The sequence below is a fragment of the Hibiscus syriacus genome, unplaced genomic scaffold (assembly GCF_006381635.1).
Source record: "Hibiscus syriacus cultivar Baekdansim isolate YM2019G1 unplaced genomic scaffold, ASM638163v2 tig00002840_pilon, whole genome shotgun sequence".
NCBI classification, from domain to species: Eukaryota; Viridiplantae; Streptophyta; class Magnoliopsida; order Malvales; family Malvaceae; genus Hibiscus; species Hibiscus syriacus.
This window is the reverse complement of record NW_024061947.1, coordinates 8,647,405-8,669,972: the sequence shown is the minus strand read 5'-3', so window position 1 is coordinate 8,669,972 and position 22,568 is coordinate 8,647,405. Positions and strand designations below refer to the sequence as shown.

At 33.5% G+C, this 22,568-nt stretch overlaps 1 pseudogene; it reads left to right on the top strand.

Annotated features, from left to right (window-relative positions):
• The first annotated feature begins 11,939 nt into the window (after positions 1-11,939).
• LOC120156695 lies at positions 11,940-18,167 on the top strand (annotated as a pseudogene).
• Positions 18,168-22,568: the final 4,401 nt, after the last annotated feature.

Sequence of the window (22,568 nt, the reverse complement as noted above, 5' to 3'; positions counted from 1 at the left end):
AAGGAATACGCTATTCTCGGATTCTATAAGATTGGAAAGAATTTATATACCTATGGTACAAGTCGTCTCTACGACATTCAGGCATATTAAAACAGAGTCCTATAAGATTATTAGGTAGAGGAGGAACGGGGTTATGAGGTCGGTTTGAATGACTCAAAGAAGTCTTAGGATGTTTAAGGTTAGACATGGTTTAGGAATCGGAATAAGGAATATAACATGCAATTTAAAAACACATGTATGCAAAATAATCAATCCCAAAACTCAATTGAGTCCGCAATGATTCAAGGTTCTCTAAACCGAATCCTAATGGGCATAGTTTTGAAAAACTATTTAGAAAATAGTGTTTGAAAATTATAATATGTATAGTTTTTCTTGAAAACAACGTAATTAAATCAAAAACATCAAATTTAAAAATTAAATTTAGATTTTTGAATTATTTTATTTCAAAAATTCAAAAATTCTTTGAAAATTTGTGAGTTTTTGATGAAATTAGTTGTAAAATCTAGTTTGTAATCACCAAACAATCAATGCTCGATATAATCTTCATCCTAGAACTAATTAAAACTATTCCTAAGATCAAAAATCAATATAATAGAAGTTTTTGAAATATTACCTTGAAAATTTCAGATTTGAGAGGATTATGATGTTGTTTTGCACGATTTGATTATAAAAGCAGGACTTTGAGATGAAATGAGGATGAATTCTGATTAAAAACGATGATTTTGGAGTAAGAGGAGAATTCAGAGAGTGAGAGAGGCGTGCGGCTGATGAGGGTATAGTTTTAGGGTTTGAAACAAATAAGAAAATAAGCCTTTTAAACCCCAAACTCAACGGATGCATCGATGCATGGCTGTGTGCATCGATACACATTCAAGGCATGCATCAGTGCATCTTCATGGTGTATCGATGCACATTCAAAGGGATGTGCATCGATGCACTGTTAAGTGTATCGATGCATGAAGCACAAAAATGTCAAAAATCCGTTTTAAAACACTCAGAATGCTAAATTAATTAGCTCTAGTGGTATTGGCAACTCATATATTAAAAATTAATCTGTTCAATCAATCAATTAATCCTTAAACTACATTGAACATAAAATTAATTTTCACCAAAGAACATAAACTCCCCTAAGTAATATCAATGAAAGCATAAAAAAAATTACTATTATAAGCATTTTTCATTTATTCTTAAAAGTGCTAAAATTATTTTAAACACTAAGTGAAGATAGGTCAGTTAAACCTAATTCTCTCCTAAGTGTCCAAATTCTTTCGTTGTCTAAAGGTTTTGTAAAGATATCCGCTAATTGGTGCAAAGTATCAACAAATTCTAGAATTACATCTTCCTTAGCGACATGGTCTCTAATGAAGTGATGTCTAATTTCAATGTGCTTAGTTCTAGAATGTTGGATGGGATTTGTAGTGAGACAAATAGCACTAGTATTGTCACACTTGATAGGAATATTACGTACTTCAATTCCATAATCAAAAAGTTTTTGTTTCATCCATAAAACTTGTGCACAACAACTACCAGCTGAAATGTATTCTGCTTCAGTGGTAGATAATGCAACACAATTTTGTTTCTTTGAAAACCAAGAAATCAGCATATTTCCAAGGAATTGGCAAGTACCGGAGGTGCTTTTCCTATCTAATTTGCATCCTCCATAATCCACATCAGAAAAGGAATGCAAGCTAAAGCTAGAGTCTCTAGGATACCAAAGTCCTAATCTAGGAGTGTCCTTAAGGTATCTAAAGATTCTCTTAACAGCTAGTAAATGTGATTTCTTAGGGCATGATAGAAATCTAGCACATAAGCAAACACTAAACATAATGTCTGGTCTACTTGCAGTTAGATAAAGCAAAAAGCCAATCATTGACCTATATAATTTACATCCACACATTTACCTCATTCATCTATGTCAAGCTTTGTTGATGAGCTCATTGGAGTGTCATGAGGTTTCTCATTTTCCAGTCCAAACTTCTTGAGCATATCTTTGACGTACTTAGCTTGATTGATGAAGATGCCATCTTTTCTTTGCTTGATTTAGAGTCCCAAGAAAAATGAGAGCTCCCCTATCATGCTCATCTCGAATTCACTTTGCATTAGCTTAGAAAATTCTTGGCAAAGAACATCATTAGTATAACCAAATATTATATTATCAGCATAAATTTGAACTACTAATAAATATTTACCTTTATGCTTTAAAAACAGTGTAGTGTCAACCTTCCCTTTGGAAAAACCTTTTTCAATTAAAAAATTTGACAATCTTTCATACCAAGCTCTAGGGCTTATTTTAAACCATAAAGTGTTTTTGTCAATTTAAGAACATGATTTGGAAATTTTAAATCTTCAAAACCAGGAGGTTGTTCCACATACACTTCTTCTTTTATAAAACCATTTAAAAATGCACTTTTAACATCCATTTGATATAATTTAAATTCATGAAAACATGCAAATGTTAATAACATTTTAATTGCTTCCATCCTAGCTACGGGAGTGTATGTTTCATCATAGTCTATGCCCTCTTATTGAGTGTACCCTTGAGTAACAAGTCTAGCCTTGTTTCTCACTATATTACCACTTTTATCAAGCTTATTCCTAAATACCCATCTTGTACCTACAATAGATTTATTGCTAGGCCTTTCAACTAATGTCCAAACTTTACTCCTCTCAAATTGATTTAACTCTTCTTGCATAACCATAATCCAATGTTCACCATTTAATGCTTCTTTAATATTCTTAGGCTCTATGCATGAGATAAATTCAATATAATTACAAATATTTCTAAGAGAAGATCGAGTTGTTACCCCTTTGGATGGATCACCTATAATCTCACCATCCTTGACATAGTTGTATTCCCTTGGGTAAGATACTTCCCTTTCTTCAATGGTTGGATTCTCAAGAGGATCTTGAGTTTCCTCATCTTTCGTTTCTTCCTTTGATGATGGTTCTCCAACGTCATTTATATTTATAATGCCTACATCATCATTCATACAAGAATCCTTCATAGGAAGGGGATTGTCATCTAAAACAACATGTATAGACTCTTATACAACTAAATTTCTTTTATTAAATACTCGATAAGCTTTAGAATTTAAGGAATAACCCAGAAAAATTCCTTCATCACTTTTAGCATCAAATTTGCCAAGGTTTCTTTACCGTTGTTTAAAACAAAACATTTACATCCAAAAGGATGAAAATAGCTAATGTTAGGCTTTTTATTTTTGAAAATTTCATATGGAGTTTTCTTTAAAATCGGCCTAATAATTACTCGATTTATAATATAACAAGCGGTATTTGTGGTTTCCCTCTAAAAATATTTTGGCAAATTGTTTTCACAAAGCATGGTTTTAGCCATTTCTTCTAAAGTTCAATTTTTTCTCTCAATAACTTCATTTTGTTGAGGGGTTATAGGTGCTGAAAAATTATGGCTAATACCATTAGAATTACAAAACTCAGTAAATCCAAGATTTTCAAATTCAGTGCCATGATCACTCCTAACACTAGTTATAGAGTAACCTTTTTCATTTTGGATTATTTTTGAAAATGTGATGAAATGTTCTAATGCTTCATCTTTATTACTTAAAAATAGAACCCAAGTATATCTAGAATAGTCATCTACCAAGACAAATGCATATTGTTTTCCACCCAAGCTAGTAGTTCTAGTTGGCCCAAAAAGATCTATATGGATCAATTGTAATACTCTACTAATTGATACATCATTAATGGATTTAAAAGAAACTCACTTTTGTTTTCCTTTAGCACAAGCATCACATATTTTAGCATTATAAAATTTTAGTTTAGGCAACCCTCGAACTAAATCTCCTTGAATTAGCCGTTGCAAAACACTCATACTAGTATGTCCTAATATCAAACATGACATTGAATCCCTTATCACACAATTGACTAATACTCAATATATTATGCTTTAATCCATTCACATAGAAAACATTCTTAATTTGTATGGAATAGGTATTACCTATAGTACCTATACCTTCAATGTGACCTTTTGAATCATCACCAAAAGTCACTTCTCCTCCATTTTGGCATTGAGCTCTATGAACCGGCTTTTGTCTCCGGTCATGTGTCTTGAGCATCTACTATCAAGTTACAATGAGTTTGAATTTGTTTCTCATGCCTTGTAGCAATGCTCTTTTTCCTACAAACATAGATTAATTTTTGATTTTTGGTACCCAAATTCTTTTGGGTCCATGTTTCCAAAATCCTAGTCCCCTTATGTATTCATTTGTGTAGGATATCCTTATCTTTAGTAGTAATGAGTCCTTTAGGAACCCATATACTTCTAACGATTTTTCCATTAGAGGTTCTTCGGAGACCTCTATGATTTTAGTTTTTAAAACTTTTTCTAACAAAGTTGGTTTTTGAATTTTTCCCCTTTTTCAAAACGTTTTGTTCTAACTTTATCAGAAGAAGTTTTAAGATCATCAATTTTCTTTTGATGATCATCATTGACCTTTGAAAGTAAATTTTGCAAATCTAAATTTTTCTTTTTAAACTCTTCTAGTTTGATTTGCAAATCACTAATTTTAATTTCAAAATCATTGTTGGTCTTGGATATGAGCTTATTTTCATTTTTCAATTTTGAAACATCATATTTATATTTTAAAAACAATTTCTCATAATCCGAAGCTAACCCATTATATTCCTCTAATAACTCATCATAAGATAAATCATCTAATTCAAATGAGTTAGAGGTTACCTTAGAATCTTCCCCGAATACCATCAAGCACAAGTTTGCTACTTCTTGTTCCTCTTCATCGGAACCTTCTTCATCGCTCCATGTAGCCACATGAGCCTTATGCTTATTCTTTGATTGACCATTTCTCTTCAATTATGGGCAATCATATTTGACATGCTCCGAATTTTTGCATTCATAGCAAATGATAGGGTCCTTCTCTTTTGGTTCATTTTTAAGGCCTTCATTTTGTTTGAATTTTCTTCCTCGGTAATGTCTCATCATTTTTCTGAACCGTTTGGCAAACAATGCCATTTTCTCATCATCGTCATCTTCATCCGAATCACTCTCATCTTTTGTGGATTTGAGAGAAACTCCAATGTTTTTCTTCTTCTCCTTCTCCTTTGGTGACTCGTCAATCTTATCGAGGTCAACCTCATCTTCAAGCATCGTTTCATGAGTGAGGAGGGAACCGATTAGCTCTTCAAGAGTTAAAGACTTTAGGTTCTTAGCCTTGATGATTGTCTTCTTCTTGGATTGCCACGATTTTGGAAGTGAGTAATCTAACTTCCTCACAAGCTTTTCATTTGGAATGATCTCTCCATATGATTTGAGACCATTGACAATCGTTGAGAATCTATCCGTCATAGCTTTGATATCTTCATTTGGTTTCATCCTGAAATTTTCATAGCTATATGTTACAAGACTAATTTTAGATTCTTTTACCTCGTCAGTGCCTTCGTGAGTGACTTGTAGTTTATCCCATATTTCTTTGACGGTTGTACAAGATGAAACTCTTCCATATTCATCTGGTCCAAGAGCACAAAATATGATATGGATGGCTTTGGAGTTGAGCTGGAACATTCTTGTCTCTCATTCACTCCACAATCTTGGATGAGTGAAAGGCTTGATATATCCGTCTTCTACATCATTCCATGCTCCCATGTCACTTGTTTGAATGAAATACATCATCCTATTCTTCCAATAGGCATAGTTATCTTCAATGAAGAAATGAGGCTTGTTGACGGGCATCGAATCGAGATCGGAGTCGACATTTGAAGTAGAGGCTATTGATAACTTGATAATCGATGTAACTCTTCTCGAATTGACTCAAGAGGCGATTAAACCTTCAAATGAGTGAGGCGTTGATACCAATTGTTGAGTTAATCGATCAACGAAATCGGCCAAGAGGGGGTGAATTGGTAATTAAAATGTTAGGGGAAGCTTTTGCAGAAAACTGAAAGTAATTGCACAATGATTTAGAGTGGTTCGACTTTCTCAACCAAAGTCTACGTCCACTACCTTAGCTATCCACACTAAGGATTTTCTAACAAATTCACTAATTTGTTCTTTCTTTTGAGGACAAAGAGTAACCTTACATCTCCCTCAAGAATTATACCCCAATTCTTGAGCACACTCTTTTTCAAAGAGAAATACACAAATTTGCAAACTTACAAGGAAAACCTCACAAGGCAATATGTTTGCACAATTCTAGAACAAGATAAGAACACTCAAAGATAATTACAAATGAGCACAAATTGTGTTCTTGAAAGAAAAATGAATATTGAAAGGAAATTTGGCTTGAATTGCACAAACTTGATGTTTGATGCTTTCTCTCTTGTTTCTCTATGATTTCTTCTTGATTGTTGTTGATCAATGGCTTCAGAACTTGTTTAAATACTCATTCAAATGATTCTGAACATTGGGGATGGTTAGTGGAGTCAATATAGCCGTTTAAGTGTGAAAACAATTAATAAAATCAGTTGGGAGCGTCTGTTCATCGATGCATACCCATGGTGCATCGGTGTATCAAGTGTAAAATTCAAATATTTTGACTGTTGAACCCTTAGTGCATCGGTGCACTAAGAGTGCATCGATGCATGAAATGCATTCGATGTTTCAAAATAACCAGAGTGCATCGATACATCAAATGCATTCGATGTTTTCATAAAATCTTGAGTGCATTGATGCATGGTATGTGCATCGATGCATAAAATGCATTTGATGTTCAATTTATTCCATGATGCATCGATGCATGGATTGGTGCATTGGTGCATCACTTTGAAATATTGATTTTAGGCTTGATTTTGGTTCAAAATACTTTGTGAAAATTGTTTCAAAAATATATTAAGTATAAAACACAATATTACACATTTAGTATGGTTTGAAATTGATCTTGAAAGACTTGGAGTAATAATTTGATATTCGATTAATTGAATCGAATATACTTATAAAAATCTTTTGTAAAATCTTAAAATTTATTTATACTTAGTTTGTTATATCGAAACATCAAAATGTTTTCAACAGAAACCCACCACCGAAGGTAAATTGTCTTACCTTTTAGATATATTTAGGGTTTAGGGTCTTTGGGTTTTCGAATGGCGGAAGGCATTTGTCTTTAGGGTTTTAGGGTTTCAAAGTTAGTTTATAGGATCTTAGAAAGAGATGGGAGGGGGTTTTATGGCATTTAATTCCGTGGCCACCGTAAGCGGTGGTTGGGGCATCATTTTGTTTTCATCAGCGGTGGGGTGTGTTGGGGAAGAACTCATCCCCTTTTGTTTTTTAAATTAGATGAGAGGTAGAAATGATTTAGGGTTTCTTAAAAACCCTTAAAATGGGTATATATATATATGTTTCCATACGGAGTCATTTTAGGCCAAGAGAGGGAGACCTAATATTGGTTTAAAGGGTTAATTTCAACTTTGGTCCTCGTTATTTTGTAATCTCGTACGCGTGGTTTTCAATGTAAATGGATAATTTCATCTTTAATCCATGTGACTTTGTAAACTCATCCTACTGTTCTGGGCTTTAGAGTTTAATAGCAACCTTAGTCCTCTTTATTTTGTAACACCACACGCGCTTTTTATATTTTAGGGTAAATCACAGTGTAGATCCCTACATCTTTGTAATCTCTTGATTTGATCATTAAATAATATTTTTCTATGTTTCATTTCGAGCTTTAAATTTTATATTATTTACGATTTGATCACTTTGTATTTTATTATCATATTTTTGTGTATACTGGAATTTTGCCATGAGATTTAAAATCTTTTAAATTTTATATATTTACGATTTGTCACTTTGTATTTTATTATCATATTTTTGTGTATACTGGAATTTTGCCATGAGATTTAAAAATCTTTTGTTTTTGCCCTTACTTTGACTACTGTTGGACTTAGGGTAAATACCATTACATGTTCAATAGTTTAATTTCTATTATATTTCAGTCACTTATTTTTCATTAAGCCTTTATTTTGTTGGTTCTTATTTTATTACGATTGATCACTTTGTATTTTATTATCATATTTTTGTGTATACTGGAATTTTGCCATGAGATTTAAAAATCTTTTGTTTTTGCCCTTACTTTGACTACTGTTGGACTTAGGTAAATACCATTACATGTTCAATAGTTAATTTCTATTATATTTCAGTCACTTATTTTCATTAAGCCTTTATTTTGTTGGTTCTTATTTTATAGATATTATTAATTATTTCAATATTGGACCAAATATTATTCTGCTTTTATCCCATGATGGTGATTATCATAGTTATTATTTCGAATTGTTTTGTTATACATTATTATTCCCTTCTATGGTTATATTTACACTTATTATTTTTTACATGCATTTTATTTAAGTTCAAGTGTGATAAGATAGTGTTAGTGTTACTATGGCATACTTTGTTCATTTATCGAGTATATGCTTTTAAAATGTATGTGTAGTTTATTATATCGTATGTTATGTTAATAGTATATTACTAAGGTGGTGTTGTTTTGTAGAGGTTAAAGGTCTGCAGTCTACGGACCACATCTACAGGCATCTGCAGCAGAAGAGATTGACCAAAAGTCTACAGTCTGCAAGAAGAAGACTGTTTGTTTTTAATGTTTACAGACTGTTAAAATAAACTGAAATATAAATAAACTGTTTTTAAACTTAAAAGAGGTTTGCAATACTGAGATTTAAAGAATTTTAGTTTACAATACTGAAATGTAAATAATTCATACAATACAATAATAAATTTTTTAGAAAAACAAAACCACCTTATTAATTCTATAAGTCTCACATAATCACATGATTATTAGTTTTATAAGTTTTATAGAATAAAATTATAAATGATTATTAAATTATTGATTTTTTAAATATGTAATTATGTAATACTTTTAATTTTAATATATATTCATAATTTATTTTATAATTATATGATGATTTTAGAAAACAATTTTTAATTTATCAAATTTTTTATGATTATTTTATTTAATTGATTATATTTTAAAATTTTTAAACAATTTATATTTTTTTTATATTTAAAATCTTAATTATCAACAATGAAATCATTTTTTATTAAGCAATGTGGTTTAAATACTTACATTTGTAAAAAGTTTAAATATAATTAAAAATAAGAAATCCAAAAAATATATATTTTAAACTTAAATAAAAATAATTAAAATAAACATAAAATTTTAATAATATATAAATAATTATATGATATAAAATTAAATATCTATAATATAATATTAAAATTTTAAAATTAATTATTTAAAAAATTAATATTAAAATTAATATATATAATATAATAGTAAAAATTAATATTAATTTATTTAAAAAATTAATATTAAAATTAAAATCAAATATAATATAAAATTAAATATAAAACATCTTTGAATAGGTTAGAAGACGTCTGAAGACATAAGAACACGTCTACGTCGCGTGGACCACGCGTAGACGTTAGAGGAGCTTCTGTCTTCTAAAAAACAAACGGTCTGCGAAGCCCAATGTCTGCGCGTAGTCTGCGCGGCGCAGACATAAGAGCTTTGCGACCTTACACAGTAAAACAAACACCACTAATTTTCTTACTTGTATTTGTTTTCAAGAACACCGATTTGTAGAATGGGCATGGAAAGTATCGCTTGATCGAAGTGGTACAATCCGATATGACATTCAAACAAATGTGAACTTGAACTAAAATTGATTTTATTTTGCTAATTAATTCTTTTTATTTTTAATTGAACAATGTGAGCATATACTAAAATAGTGATATTATTTTATGCAAAGATCGATTTCATTTTATATTCGATTCACATTTTTTATATCAATTATGAGGGATATTCTATGATAAAAAATAGTGAGATAGCTTTCCCGAAGGAGGATTGTTAATTTCAAGATTTTATCTAGTTAAAGAATTTTCTCTAATTATCAATTCGAAGCAAATTAATTAATGTTCAATAAATGGATCATAAATTAACTTTATATTCGATTCATGATTTATACCATTACGACAAAGTGTAAGTGATTAAGTACTGATTTTCGGACGCAGTGTGTGCTTATCCTTCCCCACGCGTAATCGATTCCCGAACCCGTTTTCATCGAATCTTTGGTAACGCATACCACTTTTATCTAAAAAACGATTTTCCTTAAAATTGTTTTAAAAGACGTTTTTTAGGTATTCGACCTACCTAACCCAAAGGTCGATGGAGACTCCAATCTAATTTAATTCCAATTAATTCCAAATCAACCAATTTTTCAAAATTAAAGTCATAATCGTTTTTTAAAATAATATTTAATTGTTTTCTAAAAAAATGGTTATGACAGATGCAATCTTGATTCTGCATGGTATTTGATTCTCGTCCTGATTCTGCATGGGGATTGATTCGTCTGATCTGCATGGGATTTGATTCTCGTCCTGATTCGACATGAGATTATATTCCTGTCCTGATTGTGCATGTGATTATATCCCCATCTTGTTTCTACATGGGAACCTCTATGGAGAGTAACATCTTTGTCCTGTTTCTGATTTCTGATGAGTTCCTCCTTGGAGGTTAACTCGGGCTCCTATTCAAAGGGTTACGTCCCCATCTTAATTTTTATTTTCTGCTCTGGAACCACTTTGGTGATCTCAGGCTTCCTTCAGTAGGTAATGTTTTTTGTCATGTTCGTTTATAACAAAAGGTAAAGTTGTGAAACTCTGTATGATATTCTGGTAATAAAATCTAGTTTATTGTTACTCGATTATCTTTGTTTTTATATCCATGCCTGAAATATCTGAATATTATTTGTATTTAGAGGACACATTAAGCTTTGTGGCTCAATCTATTTCTGCTTCTATTTTCATATTATCTAGATGTGTACCGGTTTGGCTATCATATATGGAGTCTCGATTTCATACCATGTGAGGCTAAAATTTTGCTTTCAACCTCTTTAAATTGTGGCATTGGTTTATTCTAATATCATATTTGGTAAATGTTTTTAAAATGGTTTTTTAAACAAAATTTCATCCGTAAACTATTTTTGGAGTCAACGTGATTACTCTGATTCAGTTGTAACTCCTAAGTCGAGTTTAGGGGTAACATTAAGGGTAATAAATTATCCAAATATAGAAGTATTTTATGGGTCGATGGTAAGTAGTATCTGATAAAATATATATATAATCTAATTATATTTATATTATTAAAAAAATAGTTTTATATAGATTTAGGATCATTGGAGGAATGAAAATAGACGGTTGAGATTAACAATAAAAAATGAGATGATATTCATCAAAGAAAAACGAGTTAATCTTAGATTTTGAATCATCCAACCGTCCTAAATTTGTGTAAAACTAAAACAGTTTTACACTATATAAGTAGATCATAACATATATATTGAATAGTATGAGATGAGTAAAACAATATTTATTTAAAATTTACATAATATTAACAATGTATACGCATCCTATACACATAACTTATAGATCATAATACTTCAAAATGAGAATAACACTCATTTGATCAGTGAGGTCGCTCGATGAGTTCCTTAAATACACATATATCACACACTTCACTTCCCTTTTTGCCAAATATTTTTTAAGTTAATCATGACGTTGGATTTCAAAGGGACATTAAAATTTTTCCATTATAATTAATTTTTTATTATTTTTGCATTTTTAGCGTATTAATTATTACTAATTTAATAATAAACGGATTGAGCTCAACCAATAATAAAGATCTTCTGACGTTTTAGAGGTGGGAAGTGGGGAACAGGAATCTCTCTGTAATTTATATGACAACTAGCACTTTGATAACTATTAAGTTGAAACAAGTGCAAATTAATAGAGAAGGACATACTGTAGAAAAGAGTCAACGATCCTTATTCCATAAATGATCCGTTGGATCTTTCACCAAGATCAGTTGACCAAATCAAAATCTTGTCTTCTCTACCAAAAGGACGAGTAAATTTACAAGCTACCAAGCTGCAATAGACTAATTGGACGAAAAGTCTTTTAGCTTGTTCATCCATGGCGGTGTTGGGTCGTAGGGACAAAGCGCAACAGTCACTACGATTTCGGATCGCAATAGACATTGTCATCGGAGTTGTCATCGATTGTCTCATCGCTTTCTATTTCCCTCATGGCCTCATCATTTCCTATCCATCGGTTCGAACTCGTCGATTCGGCATATCCAATATCCAGGTTCTCCTCTTATTTTGATTCATGTTCCCCTTTTAAGTGGTTATTAATCTTCATACTAATGTCAGTTGGATTCGATATTTGTTGATTAATGGATACGCCATCTTCTTCTCTGCTGTTTTTCAGGTAGATTCTTCTTCGTGCGAATCCTCGGAGTAGATTAAGATGCTGAAGTCCGAATTCGTCTCGCTATCGGAGAATAATTCCGTATTAAAGAAGCAGATCAGGGATTTGAAATATGAGCTTCGACTTGTTGAACAAGAAAAAGATCATGCAAAGAAGCTTAATGGTTGTGGGGAACATCACAAGCTGGACCTTTTGGTACATCAAGGCTTTAACTAGCCCGACCGTCGTTCCCGATACATCGGTGAACCCGAGGTTGGCTAAGATCTTGGGGAAGTTGCCGTCGAGAAAGAACTTATCGTGGCTCTTGCCAATTCAAATGTAAAAGAGACATTGGAGGTTTGGTTTTCTTGTTGCGGAAGAAGGTATCGGATATCGTAATGATAATTTGAGAAAATAAAAATGAAAAAGAGACACAAAATTTACGTGGAAAACCCCTAAATAATATAGGGTAAAAACCAGGCAACGGTAGAAGAATTTCACTATGAGAAAATAGGAATTACAACTTCTCCCGATCTACCAAGGAGAAACAATGATCTCTCTTGATAAAAAGGAGAAAACAACTCTCAAGAAACTCTCTAAATTCTCTCTAGTATTGGAAGAAAGCTAGAATGCTTTGGGATGGTTTTGAAGCTAAATGAGCTAGGGTATTAAGTTTGAAGCTTAGGACTAATTTGTAAATACCCTAAATTTTAGTGACTAGAGTTTGTAATTTGCCCATAAAAAAGCAACAATTTCTACACCTAATTTTCGGTGTCTACAATTGTTGACAAAATATATTTTTTTCATGCATTTCGGTGCATTGATTTTCAACAATCTCCCACTTGAAGATTTGATTGGAACAATCATATCTTCACACCATTCTTTCTACCATGTACCATCATGTTGCTTACGTCTGACAGGCCACAAGAGGATCGACACCAAGTAATTTTAGTATTGATCGCCTTCGTCAAATCTGCTATGTTGTCTTGGTATGATTTTATCCAATCCCCTGCATAGTCAGAATCTACATACCTATGATTAATAAGTTTGATCCTCCGTAACATAATGCAACATTTGAGGTCCCTTGATATATCTCAGGATCCTCTTCACAAATTCCAATGCGCTTGCTGGATTCGCCATGTACGACTAACCACTCCCACTGCTTGTGCAATGTCTGGTCTTGTGCATATCATAGCGAACATTAAACTTCCCACTGCTGATGCATACGGTACTCGAGACATCTCCATCCTCTCTTCTTCACTGCTAGGACTCATACTGGAGGATAAATTGAAGTTAATAGGAAGAGGGGTATAAATTGGCTTACAATCTTGCATGTTGAATCTTGACAAGATCTTCTTCAAGTAATTCTTTTGTGAAAGCCAAATCTTCCCTACTTCTTCTCGGTGATTTGCATCCCTAGAATCTTGTTTGCTGATCCCAAGTCCTTCATTTCAAATTCCCTAGCCAGTTGTGCCTTCAATTCTTTAATATGATTTTTGTTGGGTCCTGCAACCAACATGTCATCTACATACAACAACAATATAACAAAATCGTTATCACCAGACCTCTTGAAATAAGCACAAGGGTCTGCATTAAGTCTGTTGTATCCAAGGCACATAATGAAGGAATCAAATCTCTTATACCAACCCCTCGACACCTGCTTTAGACCGTACAGAGATTTGTTCAATCTGCAAACCAAGTTCTTATTTTCTTTTTCTTCAAAACCTTCAGGATGGAGCATGTAAATCTCTTCTTCAAGATTTCCATAAAGAAAAGCTGTTTTAATATCTAGCTGCTCTAGATGTAAGTTCAATGTAGCACACATTGCCAAAACTACTCGAACTGTTGTTAGTCGAACCACAGGAGAAAATATTCATTGAAATCAATACCTTCTTTTGAGCATATCCTTTGACCACCAGTCTTGCACGATACCTCTCAACTTGATCATCACCATTTCGCTTTATTTTGAAGACCCATTTGTTACCAATTGGCTTCCTTTCTTTTCGTAGTGGCACAAGGTCCCATGTATTATTTTTATAAAGGGCTTCGATTTCTTCTTGCATCGCCATCATCCACGGTGAAGCATCTGAGCTGTTTATTGCCTCCTGGTATGTTGATGGCTCACCGTCCTCTGTTAAAAAAGCAACATTCTTCTATAACATAATCTGAGTGCCAATTGGGACGTCTTCTCACATGATTTGATTGACGAGTTGTTGGAGCTTCAGAAATCTCTGGTTCTTGTTCATCATGTGCTGGTTCTGCTTCAGAAGAATCTCTTTGTTCAAACTCTTTTTCCACATGTATCTGAGTAGTCTCTGACTTTTCAGTGCTATCATCGTCTTCTTTTATTTGTAGTTTATCTTCTATAAAGGTAACATCTCTGTTGATGATCACTTTACGGGCAGTAGGATCCCACAAGCGATACCCCTTTACTCCATCAGCATACCCCAAGAATTTGCATTTCCTGGATTTTGGATCTAATTTTGAAATTTCTTGGGAGTTGTACATCACGTACACAATACTTCCAAATACATGGAGGTTTGAATAATCAGCTGGTTTACCAGTCCCATCTCCATTGTGTCTTCAGCTCTATTGCAGTTGATGGAGCTCGATTCACCAAATAACAGGCGGTATGACTGCTTCTGCCCAGAATGATTTTTCTAGGCCTGCATCCCTCAACATTGCTCTTGTTATTCTAACAAGGTTCTGTCATCCGCTCTGCCACTCCATTTTGTTGAGGAGTGTTCGCCACTGTGAACTATCTTTTGATGCATTCTTTCCTGCAAAAGTCATCAAATTCTTCGCTTGTGTATTCTCCTCCATTATCTGTTCTGAGATACTTGATCTTATTTCCAGAATCAAGTTCCACCCGCACCTTGAAGTTTTTGAAAGTTGAAAACATCTGACTTCTTCTTAATAGGGTACACCCAACATGGAGTAGTCATCAATAAATGAACAAAGTATTTTGCTCTGCTTAGGGATGTAACTGGTGCTTGCCATACGTCAGAGTGAACTAATTCTAGAACACTTTTACCTATAGAATTTGATGTGTTGAATTTCAACCGGTGTTTCTTACTTGTTATGCAATGCTCACACAAAGTAAGTGATACATTCGTTAAGCCTGGAATTAGCTTTTGCTCCACAAGGACTTTCATTCCTTGTTCTGACATGTGTCCAAGTTTCTGATGCCATAGCATTGCAAAAATCTGAACTGAGGAGAGGCTTCTGCTTCTAGCAAAGTCTCTCCCTTCAGCATGTACAAGTTTGCTGCTATCTTTTTTGCCTTTTCAGCACACAGCGCTCCACGGAACACCTTCATGATTTCTTTCCGTGTTTCAATCTTGCTTGCATTATTATCAACAATTCGTAGGATAATAAATTTTCTTTAGGCCTTTCACGTGCCGCACATCTCGAACAACTTTAATTGTTCCATCATACATCTTCAATTTGATGGTTCCCACGCCAACGATCTCTAAGGCATGATCATTGCAACTATACACAGATCCTCCCGAGACAGGTTCATAATGATGAAACCATTCTCTTCTTGAGGTCATGTGATATGTTTCTCCCGAATCAATGAGCCATATATCTGCAAATCGTTTTCTTCCTTCCACGGTGGTTGACGCTTCATAGCATAGAGCATCTCCATAATCTAAAGTGTTTGCGGTATTACCTTGTGGATTGGAGTTTTTATTTAGACTCCAACAATCCTTCTTCAAGTGACCATTCTTTCCAAAATTATAACACTTTAAATTCTTCTTGCTCATCGACTTCGATCTACCATATTTGTGAATGCTGCTTTGGCCACGTTCTGTTGATCTCCCTCTCATCGTTGTCATCGTTGTCAATGCTTCTACTTGTTGCAGATTTACTTGTCTATCTTCCTTGTTCTTGCGCCAATTTTCTTCTTGTAGAACAGCAGTCGCAACGTCATCGAAGACTAGACTGGTGACATTACTATTTGTCAAGTTGATGATGAGTTGATCATACGAATCCAGTAGACTTTGAAGTAGAAGTTCAGCACGTTATTGTTCTCCTATTTTACAGCTTAAGGATGTAAGCTGAGAAAATAAAGTGTTCAGTGTATTTAAGTGTTCTGTCACTGAAGTAGATTCTGGCATACGGAGAGTGTACAATTTTATCTTAAGGAAAATTTTATTATGCAACGATGTGGCCTCGTACAGTTTGGTGAGATGATACCATATCTCCTTAGCTGTCTTTTTCTCCTCGATGCTTGGCAATACTTCATCTGCTAATGCTAGATGAAAGTTTGCCATAACATTCCCATCCATTTCGATCCATTTGTTGTCATCTGTGAAATCCATCGGCCTTTCACTGATAGCTGCTAGACAACCGTCTTTCCTCAGGATGGCCTTCATCTTCAATTTCCACAATGAGAAATTTCTCCCATTGAATTTTTCAATATCAAATTTCATTGCCATAGCTTTTTTTACGGATAGCTCCCACTATTTCACTATCGTGAATAGTTTTCTGGAACCTTCAAAGAATGGGTAATACATTCTTACTTTCTTATGTTGGAGGATTCACCTTTTGGTGGCAACCACAAAGACAATAAGCAGATATTACACACTCAAATCTGGCTCTGATACCAATTATTGCGGAAGAAGGCTATCGGATAGAGCAAAATCGCAACTGATAATTTGAGAAAATAAAAATGAAGATAAAAGAGACACAAAATTTACGTGAAAAACCTCTAAATAATATAGGGTAAAAACAACGGGCAACGATAGAAGAATTTCACTATGAGAAAATAGGAATTACAACTTCTCTCGATCTACCAAGGAGAAAATAATGATAATTCTCTCTTGATAAAAAGGAGAAAACAACTCTCAAGAAACTCTCTAAATTCTCTCTAGTATTGGAAGAAAGCTAGAATGCTTTGGGATGGTTTTGAAGCTAAATGAGCTAGGGTATTTATAGTTGAAGCTTAAGGACTAATTTGTAAATATCCTAAATTTTAGTGACTAGAGTTTGTAATTTGCCCATATAAAAAATCAACAATTTCTACACCTAATTTTCAGTGTCTACAATTGTTGACAAAATATATTTTTTTTCTTCAAACCATGCACTTTCGGTGCATTGATTTTCAACATTTCTAGCATCAAGAGAGTTGGTATAAGTAATTATCTTGTTATATCTTTAGACGATTACATTGTAGAGTTCTGCAAATCGAATGATGTCCCGGTGTACAAGAGGGATCCAGACGATGGTATCGACACTGTCGGTAAAGCCGGAGGAAATCATGCTGTCTTCGGATTGAAGTTCCGAATTTTGAGGGAGTTTTTGCAACTGGGATATAGTGTTCTGCTCTCGGATGTTGATATAGTGTACTTACAGAATCCGTTCAACCATCTTTATCGCGATTCCGATGTCGAGTCCATGACCGATGGTCACGATAACATGACTGCATACGGATATAACGACGTCTTCGACGAGCCTGCCATGGGATGGGCACGATTTGCTCATACAATGAGAATCTGGGTTTTCAACTCTGGTTTCTTTTATATAAGGCATGCGATTGCTTCGATTGAGCTTTTGGATCGAGTCGCGGACCGCCTTGCTCGGCAAGAAAACTCTTGAGACTAAGCTATTTTTAATGAGGAACTCTTCTTTCCATCACATCCTGGGTATGGTGGCCTTCATGCTGCTAAAAGAACTATGGATTTCTACATGTTTATGAACAGTAAAGTCCTATTTAAAACAGTGAGAAAAGATGACAAACTGAAGAAGTTAAAGCCTGTTATTGTTCATGTGAATTACCACCTGGATAAACTTCAAAGAATGAAAGCAGTCGTCGAATTCTACATCGATGGCAAGCGAGACGCATTGGACTCTTTCCCGGATGGTTCAGAATAACAGTCGCACAGCAGCGGATCTCATGCTATTCTGATGGATCGGCTCGTCGGTTCGGTTGTTGTTGCAGAGTCCCTTGATAGGGGAAAGTTAAATCTTGTTAAGGGTTTTACTTTTTTTTTTGTGATGATGATGAAGACTTGTTGCATTGTCTGCCACATAGTTTGTGTGATATTCCCTTGAAAATTTACCTTTTTGTTGTCCGAAATTGCAATGAAAATGTAAAGGAAAACACGGTGTCTGGGGTCCTTTTACAACAGTTACAATGTTTATAAATTCCTGAATCGACCATCACAAGCTATTACTTTCATTCCAAATCAACAGAAATTTAATTCTTCCTGGTTAAAATATGGATTTGCAAATCAATAAATTTTCATTTGAATTATGAAATAGAATTAAAAGACATATTTTTTTGGATAATTTGATTTTTATTACTCATCACCCCCTACTAACAACCTAAGTAACTAGTTATTTCAAAAACAACTCAACCAAAGACAAACAAACGAAGATGTAAAACAACAAACAACAAAATGAGGAAGCAAACTCCCCATGAATCAGCCGCCCTTAGGCCCCTCACATCTGTAGATGAGTAACCAGACAAACACACAACAATTCAATAACAACCAATAAATTAACCAATGTTCCATTCCAAACAAAGCTGAAGATTAACCCTATCAGATTTGTTTATGCTACAACCATGTAACTTAGCACTAACAGACCTCCTGATACTTTCAAAAATTTCATCTGCTACCCGAGAGCAGCCTCTAAAATTCCTAGAGTTACGTTCTTCCCAGACAAAATACAAAAAACAAATCCAAGCTAGCTTCAAGATACAGACAAGCAAGGATTTTCCCTTGAAATTGGCTTCTGCCCAAGCCAAGGCATCATTCCAACATAATACCATGTAGGAAATTCTATAGGCCTGCAAAACCTTACTCCATACCCCCTGCAAAAGCACAGTCATTGAACAAGTGGTCTCTGTTTTCTAACCCAACACTATAGAGATCACAACGCCTATCCAACTCCATTCTCATACGAATGAGTCTGTCTTTAGTAGGGAGCCTATTTAAAGCAACCATCCAAGCAACAATTGACATTCTTGGATATGTAGAGAGAACCAGATCAGATGTTCCCACCTTACCTTCTCCATCTTGTCCCTCATTTTCTCCCATACCCAGCTGCTTTTAACCATACTCCAATCCATCACATTGCCAAATAAGTCAGCTGCTTCATTCCTGAGCTTAAGCAACCTCCTCAATATCCAACTAAGTTGGGGCTTGTAGCTAGCCTCCCAAAAAATAGCCCCCTTCAGGGCATACTCTTTGACCCATGTAACACCCCCAACCAGTATCCGACCCGGATCCGAGTCCGAGGTGTTACATCAATTTTTAAAACTTTTACTTATTTAAAAGAATGAAAATTTCTCGTAAAAAAAGTTCATATTATTTCATCATAAAAGTTTAGAAACTTATCAGAGCATATACTATTCAAATCATTTATATTACATGCCAACTATATCTAAAAGAATCAAATACATATCAAACATTTCTTTTATGATCTGAAACATTGTAAGGAATATGCTGACATGTCTTGCTCTTTTTAGATTCTCTTCTCACTTCTGTAACCTACGTGTGAAACAATCACACGCTAAGTCTATGATTTAGTGAGGCATAATTAAATTTACTATAACATACCATTTCTAATTGCTATTTTGCACACTTCATGTAGACTTCATAAACTATGGAATGCATTATGTATCAAACATAACTACAGACATATGCACATCAATTCTTTATTTTTATTATAATTCTTATCATTATCATTGATTTCTTTAATCATATTTCCTTTTACTCATCATGCCTACACATCATATAACACATATATAACTGTACCAATTAACAAACGTATCATCATGAGATTTCTGTAACACACTTAACATTACCAAACATACATATCACATATAGTGTATTTGTTATTATCTCTTGATTAGCCCATGTATACCGTGAGAACTATAGATATGTGAGTCTATTGAGGTTGTACACTAATGCTGTCACCACAGCTCGTATAAATGCACCGAAGTGCCATGTAGAATTGCACTGTAGTGCCGTGTAGAATTGTACCGAAGTGCCATATAAGATTGTCCCTAAAGACCACGTAGAAAATTCCTTAAGAACCATATACATATACCAAGGATCAAGTATGTATCTCAAAAGGCCTCACACATGTTCCAAAGAATACATATATGTCCCGAAAGACCGCGTAGACCCTCGACTCTTGGCATGCCAACTACACATCTAGCTTTCATGTCACATAACATGGGCAGTAATAGTTATGTTATCACACATTCACATATGCACGTAGTCTCATAGTTCTTTCACATAGCTCACTATCATATAACTCACAAATCACATATACATATAGACACATGGTTCACTTACACGTAGAACATTTTCATATGATTCACCTATCATATGTACTTTCTCTTTCATATATCTCATATCACATAGCTCATATTACTTTGCATGGATTACAAAAACATATATATTATCATGTTTATCATCTAGGTTCATTTACTTAATCTTTTATACGTGTATATCACATATTCATATCATTCATTCAAATCATGTCATACACATACAATAACATATAGCTCAGACACTCATAGCAAATACATGCTCAGGTTCATGAATTTATGCATAACACTATAGGAAATAGACTTATCGCAAGTCTTATTTCCATTCAACATCATATGTTATCTAATATGCACTCACCTTGGCCTCACTAAGTTCCAATCCACTTTTATGATTTCCTTTCTTTCGATTGAACCATAACTTGATAATCGTTCCAGAACTTGTTCGTGCTCGATATCTACATAAATATATATTTTAAGGTAATTATCATATATCTACACCTTGTAATTTGATGCTAATAAGTTGAATGAATTTAACAGACCAATATTCACTTTTTCCTTTAGGGGTGTACCGATGCACTATAGGTGCAACGGTATACAAAATAGTGCATCGTGCACCTTCCCAGAAGCGGCTGTTTTTACCCAAAAATTATCAACACTTCACTCAATTTTCCAGTATTAAGCCCTAGTTATGCTACCAAACTTAACTCTGATCACTTTAACCAACTTCTATCATTCCAATACCTTATTTTCTTCCATATATTTCCCAAATCCTTAAAACCAAGAATCTTACCCCATTTTCCATGTTATCTAAACTTAATTCTAATTCTTATAACTTCTTATTCTCATAGATGACAAGTCAAATTCGACTTCCAAATTCATTTAAACCTTCTATTTCAATAATCCACTTAAAAACTCCTTTTTCTTAATCTCTCATAACTTCTTTATTCTTTGATTTTAAGATGACTTAAGCTTTCCTTAAGTATCACCTAAGGTTTAAAACCTTCGCTTAAAATCAACAAATAATCAATTACCCAAAAAACTTACCTTTTCTTTGATCTCTCATGTATGAGGAAGAAAGAGGGAGAAAAAGAAAACTCTAGAATCAAATTGGCCTTTCTTTCCTCTTCCACGTGAGTTAATTCCTTATAAAAGAATTATAAAAATCTTCCTTGCAAAATGACCCATACTACCCTTATTATTTTCAAACTTCATTTAAATCCATCAAAATTCTCCAATTAAATCTTTGAACTTTTAACTTATTTCGAAATTGAACATTAAGTTTTCAAAATTTGCATTTAAGTCACTGACCCATCTTTTGGGATGTTACAAATCTCCCATCCTTTTAAGAAAGTTCATCCTCGAATTTTCACAGCACACCCTAATAAGATCATATCTTTTAATGTTCTCATGTTGCGTTCTGTACCTTATTCCTTCACCATTACAATTATTGATTTACCTTTAATTTTCAAAAACTTAATTTATTTCTATCTTTTCTCTTATTCTATTGTACACTTACTCTTAACCCTTGAACATACATATCATGCTACTTATCATATACATATTAAAATTCGCTCTTATTACTCAAGATTATAAATCAATTGATTTCATTCGTTAAAATATAATTGTCTTACAATAAAAACCCAACCTTAATCCTTCCAAATATCATGCTTATTCTCGATAACTGGATCAACATACTATATAATTTAACTGTCATTTGAACTTTCTTAACGCCTATAAGTCATTTTTTATTCCTCTGACTATGTCTTCTTGACCAAGAAACATAACCTTAACCTTCATCATATATCATTAACTATACATTTAACAAATTAAACCATCTCTTTATATCACTTTACATACCTTTCTTATTTCTGTATCAAACTTTATAATCTATTCGTTCATAATCCTCGTCACCCTTAATCTTAAAACTACATCTTTTATTTTCCTTATCCGCTTATCCTTCATAATCAAATCTACTTATAACATACCTAAATTATATATTTTGTCTACACTCTCATACTCTTTAATCTCTCTTATAATTATCCC